This window comes from Chanodichthys erythropterus, chromosome 5 (genome assembly GCF_024489055.1).
Source record: "Chanodichthys erythropterus isolate Z2021 chromosome 5, ASM2448905v1, whole genome shotgun sequence".
NCBI lineage: Eukaryota > Metazoa > Chordata > Actinopteri > Cypriniformes > Xenocyprididae > Chanodichthys > Chanodichthys erythropterus.
In genome coordinates this window covers 38,422,322-38,431,688 of record NC_090225.1, presented here as the reverse complement: position 1 = coordinate 38,431,688, position 9,367 = coordinate 38,422,322, and positions in this window count along the sequence as shown.

The window sequence follows — 9,367 nt, the reverse complement described above, 5'->3', positions numbered from 1 at the left end:
TTCCTGTGAAAAGCTGTTCCAGTGGGTGGAGTATAGGCTACGTGAATGTTCATGATATTTCCCCTGTTGTGGGCGTGGCCTTGAGACAGACGAATGGAACTGAAAATATTAGTGCTCAAATCGAACTCGTTTAATGGATTATTTCGAAACGGTAATGAAGATTCAGTGTTAAGCATTAACTGCAACAGTTGACATTTTGAAAACTTTAAATATATTGTGTAATATGATAAATCGTCTGTGCTGTTTTGCCTGATTACAGACACAGCAGAGCAAACAATTAAATAACCCATGCTCGTCTACAGATTATTACTATTTGATGTCTGTATATTTTATTTATTTATTTATTTTTATTTAATTTGTGAGGTTTTCGATTTAATTGGAATATTTTGGTTAGTAGCCTGTACTACACCTTTTTGCCAATCGGTGACAGCAGAGTGTTAACAACAATGCCTGAAATAAACATCTGTGGCCTAATAAAATGTATAAGCTAACCTGGTGTGAGTATTTGTGTAATTCTTAATTTATTTTATAACCAGTGTTTCCCAGCTTCCACAGCCATGTCAGTAAGGCCCAAACAACTTCCTTTATCAACACCAAACTACACATTTTTCCTGTTTTCTCATATTATACTGGATATTATGTAAAATTGTAATTAAAGTAACACAATTGCACATTTACTTGTATCTGTCACAAATTTTTATTTTTTAAAGCTTCAACAAAGCAACATCAAAATCTTTCCACACATATTTGGGAATCACTAGTCTCCAAGTACTAATCAGTTATAGATTAAAGGTATACAGTAGTCCATCCAAAAAAGAAAATTTTGTCATCATTTACTCACCCATTCGAAACCAGTATGTTTTCTTTTCTTCTGTGAAGAAGATATTGGGAACCAGTAGAACTAATTTTGGTGCCTATTGACTTCCATTGTATGAAAAATACACTGATACATGCAACTTTGAAATAAGATGAGGGCATCAGAATTTTTATTTTTAATAAATATCCCTTGAACTTGGACCCTCAAAAGAGCACATCCTGTTTTCATTAACAAAAACATGTTGTATTTAGTTAAGAGTAAAATACCGATGAGAGAAATAACTACTTCTAATAAATATTATATTACTAAATATTTCTTACACACACACACACACACACACACACATACATATTTGTATAAAGCATACATTGTGTCTGTTCTTTGACCATACATTGCACTGAAAAACATGTTTTACAATGGTAAGTGAAATCATCCAAAATTTAATAATCCATAATGTTGTGTTAATCGTGTTTAAGATTTGAACATAATACTCTAAAGTATTTCTTCTCATTTTACAAGTATACATACAATTATACCATTTCTGATCTTCAACATTGTAGGGCAGGGATTCCCAAACGTTTTTGTCAGCCAAACTCTGTTGAACTAAAATATTTACTTGAAGTCCCCCTGAGATTAATAAAGTTAATATTTCAATAATTCAACAACAGACTTTCATGTTCACTGTTCTCTGATATTGGTTAATGGTGACGTGCATGTAAACAAATTACATATGTCTTCATTTTTAGTGTTTTATTTTGATTGTTTTTACAGTTGTATGCCTTTCATCAACTCTAACAAAGCAAAATTAAGTGAATGTCTGCTGTCTGAGATTATTAAAACAGGGCCTTAATTGGCACTCAATGAGAACAGCCTCCATGTATGTCCAGATCACACACTGCCAGAGCTACCAGTGACTTCAACACTCACATCCAGTCTGAAACAGTCAATAACTTTACATGATGATGATGATATGCATCACAAAAGCAAAGGGAAGCTTCTGAAAAACAATAGAATAATATTCTTGAGGTAACTGCTGGCCTATATAAGAAAGACTGAGCCATAAGAACAATGCTTTAAAGGTTTATGCACTGTATTATATAACAAAGTAAAAATTGCAATGTTTATGATGACTGCAAGATTAATAAAACATTCTCCTCAGGTATGTAGGTTATGTAGTTAAAGGAACACTCCACTTTTTTTGAAAATAGGCTCATTTTCCAACTCCCCTAGAGTTAAACAGTTGAGTTTTACCGTTTTCGAATCCATTCAGCCGATCTCCGGTTCTGGCAGTACCACTTTTAGCATAGCTTAGCATAGTTCATTGAATCTGATTAGACCGTTAGCATCGCGCTTAAAAATGACCAAAGAGTTTTGATATTTTTCCTATTTAAAACTTGACTCTTCTGTAGTTAAATCGTGTACTAAGACCGACAGAAAATGAAAAGTTGCGATTTTCTAAGCTGATATGACTAGGAACTATACTCTCATTCAGGCGTAATAATCAAGGAACTTTGCTGCCGTATCATGGCTGCAGCAGGCGCAATGATATTACGCAGCGTCTCTCACAAACGTCTCCATGGTTGCAAGGCACGTTCCCTGTGCAAGCAGGGGCTCATGGGTGCTGCGTAATATCATTGCACCTGCTGCAGCCATGGAACGGCAGCAAAGTTCCTTGATTATTACGCCTGAATGAGAGTATAGTTCCTAGTCAAGTCAAGTCAAATTTATTTATATAGCGCTTTTACAATTGGTAATTGTTTCAAAGCAGCTTTACATATTAGGAGCACAGAAAAAAGGGAAATGGTTAAAAATAAGCTGTACAAACAAGCGTGGTAATATGTAACATATACAAGACGGTGCTACATTAAGCCAATGTCGGCTGACTCCCAGGGGTGGAAAAAAAAACCCTAGGAGAAAAACCCAGCGTGCTAGCACTGGGAAAACAGTCCTAGGAGGGAAAAAAAACCCTTGGAAGATATATATAATATATGTAAATGGATATGGAGATCAAAATCTGAATTATACGTTTTTATTATAGAGATTAAAAATAGATTATATATAAATATATGTAAGCGGATACAGAGATTAAAAATATGAATTATAGATGCAGCCATAACTGGATCTGTAGGCCCATTGTCTCCTGGGCTACGTTGTAGTCAGGTCCAGACACAGGTTCTCCATCTGATCTGGATCCATACGGCCTGGATCCAGCACCCGGCAAACCTCAGGATAAGCAGAGAGACAGATATTAGCATAGATGCCATTCTTATTCTGATGTACAGGTATATCTAGTGTTATAGGAAATGTTCTCGGTTCCGGCCGACCTAATTATTGCAGCGTAACAATCCTTTAACGGATTTGAAAAATTTTAATGCATTGATAATGTGTTATGTGTATGCAAGAGCAAAGAGATGTTTTTAGTCTAGATTTAAACTGACAGAGTGTGTCTGCTTCCCGAACAATGCTAGGAAGATTGTTCCAGAGTTTAGGTGCTAAATAGGAAAAGGATCTGCCGCCTTCAGTTGATTTTGATATTCTGGGTATTATCAACTGGCCTGAATTCTGAGATCGCAATAAACGTGGAGGACTATAATGCATTAAGAGCTCACTTAGGTACTGGGGAGCTAAACCATTTAGAGCTTTATAAGTAATTAGCAAGATTTTAAAATCTATACGATGTTTAATAGGGAGCCAATGTAATGTTGACAGAACTGGGCTAATATGGTCATACTTTCTGGTTCTAGTAAGAACTCTAGCTGCCGCATTTTGGACCAACTGTAGTCTGTTTAAAAGCCGAGCAGAACAACCACCCAGTAGAGCGTTACAATAATCTAGTCTTGAGGTCATGAATGCATGAACCAACTGTTCCGCATTTGTCATTGAGAGCATATGTCGTAATTTAGATATATTTTTTAGATGGAAGAAGGCGGTTTTACAGATACTGGAAACATGACTTTCAAATGAAAGATTGGTATCAAAGAGCACACCCAGGTTCCTAACTGAGGACGAAGGTTTAATGGAGCACCCGTCAAGTGTTAGAGAGTATTCAAGTTTTTTTTTGTGAGGAAGTTTTTGGTCCAAAGATTAGGATATCAGTTTTTTCTGAATTTAATAATAAGAAATTTCTTGTCATCCATTTTTTAAAGTCAGCTATGCATTCTGTTAGTTTTGTGAATTTGTATGTTTCGTCAGGGCACGAGGAAATATAGAGCTGAGTATCGTCAGCGTAGCAGTGAAAACTAACACCATGCTTCCTAATTATCTCTCCTAAGGGCAGCATGTACAGAGTGAAAAGCAACGGTCCTAGTACTGAGCCTTGTGGCACTCCATATTAAACCTGTGATCGATACGACATCTCTTCATTAACTACTACAGACTGATAACGGTCAGGTAAGTACGATTTGAACCATGCCAAAGCAATTCCACTAATGCCAATATAGTTTCCAAGTCTTTTTAAAAGAATGGTATGATCGATAGTGTCAAAAGCAGCACTGAGATCTAATAACACTAATAGAGAAATACAGCCACGATCGGATGATAAGAGTAGATCGTTTGTAACTCTAACGAGAGCAGTCTCAGTACTATGGTATGGTCTAAATCCTGACTGGAAATCCTCACAGATTCCATTTCTTTCTAAAAAGGAGCACAGTTGTGTTGAAACTGCCTTTTCAAGTATCTTAGACAGAAAAGGTAGATTCGATATTGGCCTGTAATTTACTAAATCTCTCGGATCTAGTTGAGGTTTTTTAATAAGGGGTTTAATAATAGCCTGCTTAAAGGTTTTTGGCACGTATCCTAGTGTTAAGGATGAATTAATTATATCAAGAAGTGGACCTACGACCTCTGGAAGCATTTCTTTCAGTAGTTTAGTCGGCATTGGGTCTAGCATACATGTCGTTGATTTTGATGATTTGATAAGTTTAGATAATTCTTCCTATCCTATAGCGGTGAATGATTCTAGTTTTACCTCAGGGACACTACAGTGCACTGTCTGAAGCGAAACTGTAGACGGTTGCATGTTTTTAATTTTCTCTCTAATATTATCAATCTTGCAAGTAAAGAAGTTCATAAAGTCATTACTGCTGTGCTCTATGGAAACGTCAGCAGTTGAATCTCTGTTTCTAGTTAATTTAGCCACTGTGTCAAATAAATACCTAGGATTATGTTTGTTTTGTAGCCTTGGATAAATGTATTATACACAAGACTAAATAATGATCTGATATATCATTGCTCTGCTGTAGAATTTCAACAGCATCAATATCAATTTCATGCGACAGTATTAGATCTAGGGTATGATTACGACAATGAGTGGGTCCTGACACGTGTTGTCTAACTCCAATAGAGTTTAAAATGTCTGCAAATGCCAATCCAAATGCGTCTTTATTATTATCTACATGGATATTAAAATCACCAACAACAAGGACTTTATCCGCAGCCAGTACTAACTCTGATAGAAAATCAGCAAATTCTTTGATAAAGTCAGTATGGTGCCCTGGTGGCCTGTATACAGTAGCCAGCACAAATGTCAACTTACATAATGTTACATAAAGTACCATCACTTCAAAGGAATTATATTTGAAATTCTTTTGAATGATTCTGAATATATTACTATAAATTACAGCAACACCTCCCCCTTTGCCTTTCTGTCGAGGATTGTGTCGATAATCATAAACTTGAGGACTAGACTCATTTAAAGTAATGTAATCGTCTGGTTTTAGCCAGGTTTCTGTCAAACACAGCAAGTCTAGTTTATTGTCTGTGATAATTTCATTTACAGTAAGTGCTTTTGAAGAAATAGATCTAATATTCAGTAACCCAAGCTTTATCATTTGTTTATCTGATTTATCTGTGATTTTCATTTTTTGAACATCAATTAAATTTTTACCCTTAAAAGGTTTCGGAAGTTTTTTGTATTTACTAGTTTGAGGTACAGACACAGTCTCTATGTGATAATATCTAGGTGAAAGAGTTTCTATGTGCTGTGAATTATTTGAGTTCTGTGACGTAAGGCGGCTAGCAGACGGTCGGTTTAGCCAGTTTGTCTGCGTCCTGATCTGGGCCCTGGTTTGTCATGTTTCAGCTCTAAGACTATTTGCCAAATTTCTAGATAGAAGAGCAGCACCATCCCGGGAGGGATAAATACCATCTCTTTTCAACAGATCAGGTCTGCCCCAAAAGCTTTTCCAATTGTCTATGAAACCTATATTATTCTGCGCACACCACTTAGACAGCCATTGAGTGATGATAACCTGCTAACTATCTCATCACTCCTACGAACTGGAAGAGGGCCAGAACAAATTACTTCTGCTGACATTGAATTTGCGAGTTCACACACCTCTTTAATGTTAATTTTAGTGATCTCCGACTGGCGAAGTCGAACATCATTTGTGCCGACGTGGATAATGATTTTAGAATATTTACGTTTAGCATTAGCCAGCACTTTTAAATTTGTTTTGATGTCAGGTGCTCTGGCCCCCGGCAAACATGTGACTATGGTGGCTGGTGTCTCTATTTTCACGTTCTGTGTAATAGAATCGCCAATAACTAGGGCACTTTCAACAGGTTTCTCAGTGGGTGCGTCACTGAGTGGGGAGAACCTGTTTGATGTTCTAATCGGAACGGAAGAGTGGTGTTTGTTCTTGCCACTATGCCGTCTCACAGTCACCCAGTTAGCCTGCTGCGTGGCTTCTACAACCGGAACCGAATGTGCAGTGTTTACTAGGCTAGTTGCATCCAAAGCAGTATCTAAGGCCCTTTCATTCTCAATATCCTCAATTAAAGTTTGGATGCGTGTCTCTAATTCTGAGATTCTCTCTGTCAGCCTGACAATATCCCTGCATTTATCACATGTGTAAGTCTCACTGCTGACAGAAAGAGCTAAGCTGTACATGTTGCATTTAATACACATGATAATCGTCGGACATGACTGACCGTGTGTTTGATGAACGCCGTCCGAAAAACTGCAACGCACACGGGACTCGCTCGCTGGATGTCTCGGTCGCTTGCCGGTGCCTGGGGCAAGGGTGATGTGCGGGACGCTGTACCTCGCGGTGGATCGATGAATGCCGGGCAGCAACGTCTCCACAGCTTCCCGATCTGGCGAGGACAGATCAGAATAACATGCATCGGATAAATCCGCCATTAAATCGACAAGGAAGGTTGGTTTAGAGGAAAAAAGAAAGTAGACGGTAGCTAGCAGGCTATGGCTAACACTAGGTGATTACGCTGGTGGATTGCTAGTAATAAATCGTTCCGTTTAGTAATACTATGCAATAGGTTAAGTAATCTAGTGAAAATAAGAAAGTTATATTATGTGAATAGGAATAAAGAGAAGGATTTAGGATAAACTCCACGAAGCTCCGAGCGTAGGTCAGACAGCAGGCAGGGAACAGCGTTGAGCAGCGTTGAACCCCCTAGCCATATCAGCCTAGAAAATCACAACTTTTTATTTTCCGTCGGTCTTAGTACACGATTTAACTACAGAAGAGTCAAGTTTTAAATAGGAAAAATATCAAAACTCTTTGGTCATTTTTAAGCGCGATGCTAACGGTCTAATCAGATTCAATGAACTATGCTAAGCTATGCTAAAAGTGGTACTGCCAGAACCGGAGATTGGCTGAATGGATTCGAAAACGGTAAAACTCAACTGTTTAACTCTAGGGGAGTTGGAAAATGAGCCTATTTTCAAAAAAAGTGGAGTGTTCCTTTAAGAAAAACTGTTTATATTCGAAATAAACAAGAAATTATGATGACTCGCAACAGGCTATCTTATAAACATTTTAATAGGGCACAAGTAATAAACTACTTTCCCAGATTAGAATTGGTTATTCGCTCATTCTCTGTTGTGTCCTTACCTAAATCCGAATGTCTGTAATCAATCAGGCAAAACAGCTCAGACGATTTATTATATTACACAATATATTCATTTGTTTTAAAAATGTCAACTGTTGCAGTTAATGCTTAACATTGAATCTTCATTACCATTTCGAAATAATCCAATAAACGAGTTCGATTTGAGCACTAATATTTTCAGTTTCATTCGTCTGCGCATTGTCTCAAGGCCATGCCAACAACAGGGGAAATATCATGAATATTCACGTATACTCCACCCACTGGAACAGTTTTTCACAGCAACCGAAGGTTACCAAAGAGTAGAACCCAAGAGGTGACACTCTGATACTTTTTGGGCAACAGCGCGGCCGCCATTATGGGGTGAAAATACTAACTAGACCATAGAATCCCTCACATCTTAAGGCAGGAACACACCAAGCTTATGGTCGGCCGTCGGGCAGTTTTTGTTCGTTAGCAGACCAAGTTTTCTCAGTGTGTTCCACACCGTCGGCTGAAGTTGGTCCTCGTCGGCCTTTTTTTTTTTTTGCTGAATTAGCGTCAGAGCTCGTTGATCAGGGCCATCTGATCATTTTGAATGGCTGTCCAGCTACTGCCACCTGCTGGTTCAGAAAGACATTTCATCTTGTACAGGCGCGGAACGGACGTGCTACTTGCCCGTCAGGTGTCGAGTGTTGGTTTGTATGGCGTTCCGACGAGGGTCAATAATATAACTTTGCAACATGCACTCGTCTAACGTCTCACTGACGTCTTAATTTTTTGCTATCAAATCCATTCATTTTAAGACGCAGACGAGGCGTAGACGTCATGCAGACGTCACGTAAATCACGTGTGGCAGTGAAGTGTCGAGTCCCTGATAGCACACGTACATCTCGGAGACGTCTATTTGATGTGCGTGCTTACATCTGGAAGATATTTAGGGTGTTTGCTCATCTGGAATACGTCTATAGGACGTATCCTGTCAGATGTCAAATAGACGTTTAGAAGACGTCTTTAAGATGTTTATGATTTAGAATGCATGTAAAACTGACATCTATTAGATGTTTGTAAACAGCAGGTGCTTTCCAGATGAAGTGATCTTTAACAGACGTCTTGCAGACGTACGTGTGCTATCTGGGGTCAGACGTTCACGTGTGAAGTACGTGTGAAGTACGCGTGAAATACGCGTTAAAAATCAGTTTGAACGGGTCATTGTCATTGGCTGCTGAGAACTTGGGTCAAACCATTTCTGTGAGCTTAAGGGGGTGTACCATTCATTTACTAAGATGCCACCATTTAACATGCTAGATCAACTTATTCTGCCTTTTTATTTGGTTATTTTTGTATAATCTTTAGAAATAATATATTTAAATTGCAGTTTAATGAAAAAATAATTTAATTTTCCCACTTATGCCTTTTTTTTCTTTTTACAACGCCCTTACCTTTACTGACAGTAAAATGCAGCATTAAGCTCACTAAATGTGAGCATGCACTCATATGACCTGCAAAGTTTTTTCTCAGGTGTGTGTTGGGGTGAGACACTGACTAACTGAAGTGTGTGACTAGAGATGATAGACCTGCTGCACAGTTTTGTTCTAAAGAAATAGTGCAGGGCAGCGTTTCCCAAAAGCATTGTAAGCTTAAGTTGATCGTAGCTCCATTGAAACCAAAGGAGCTACGATCAACTTAAGCTTACGATGCTTTTGGGAAACGCTACCCAGG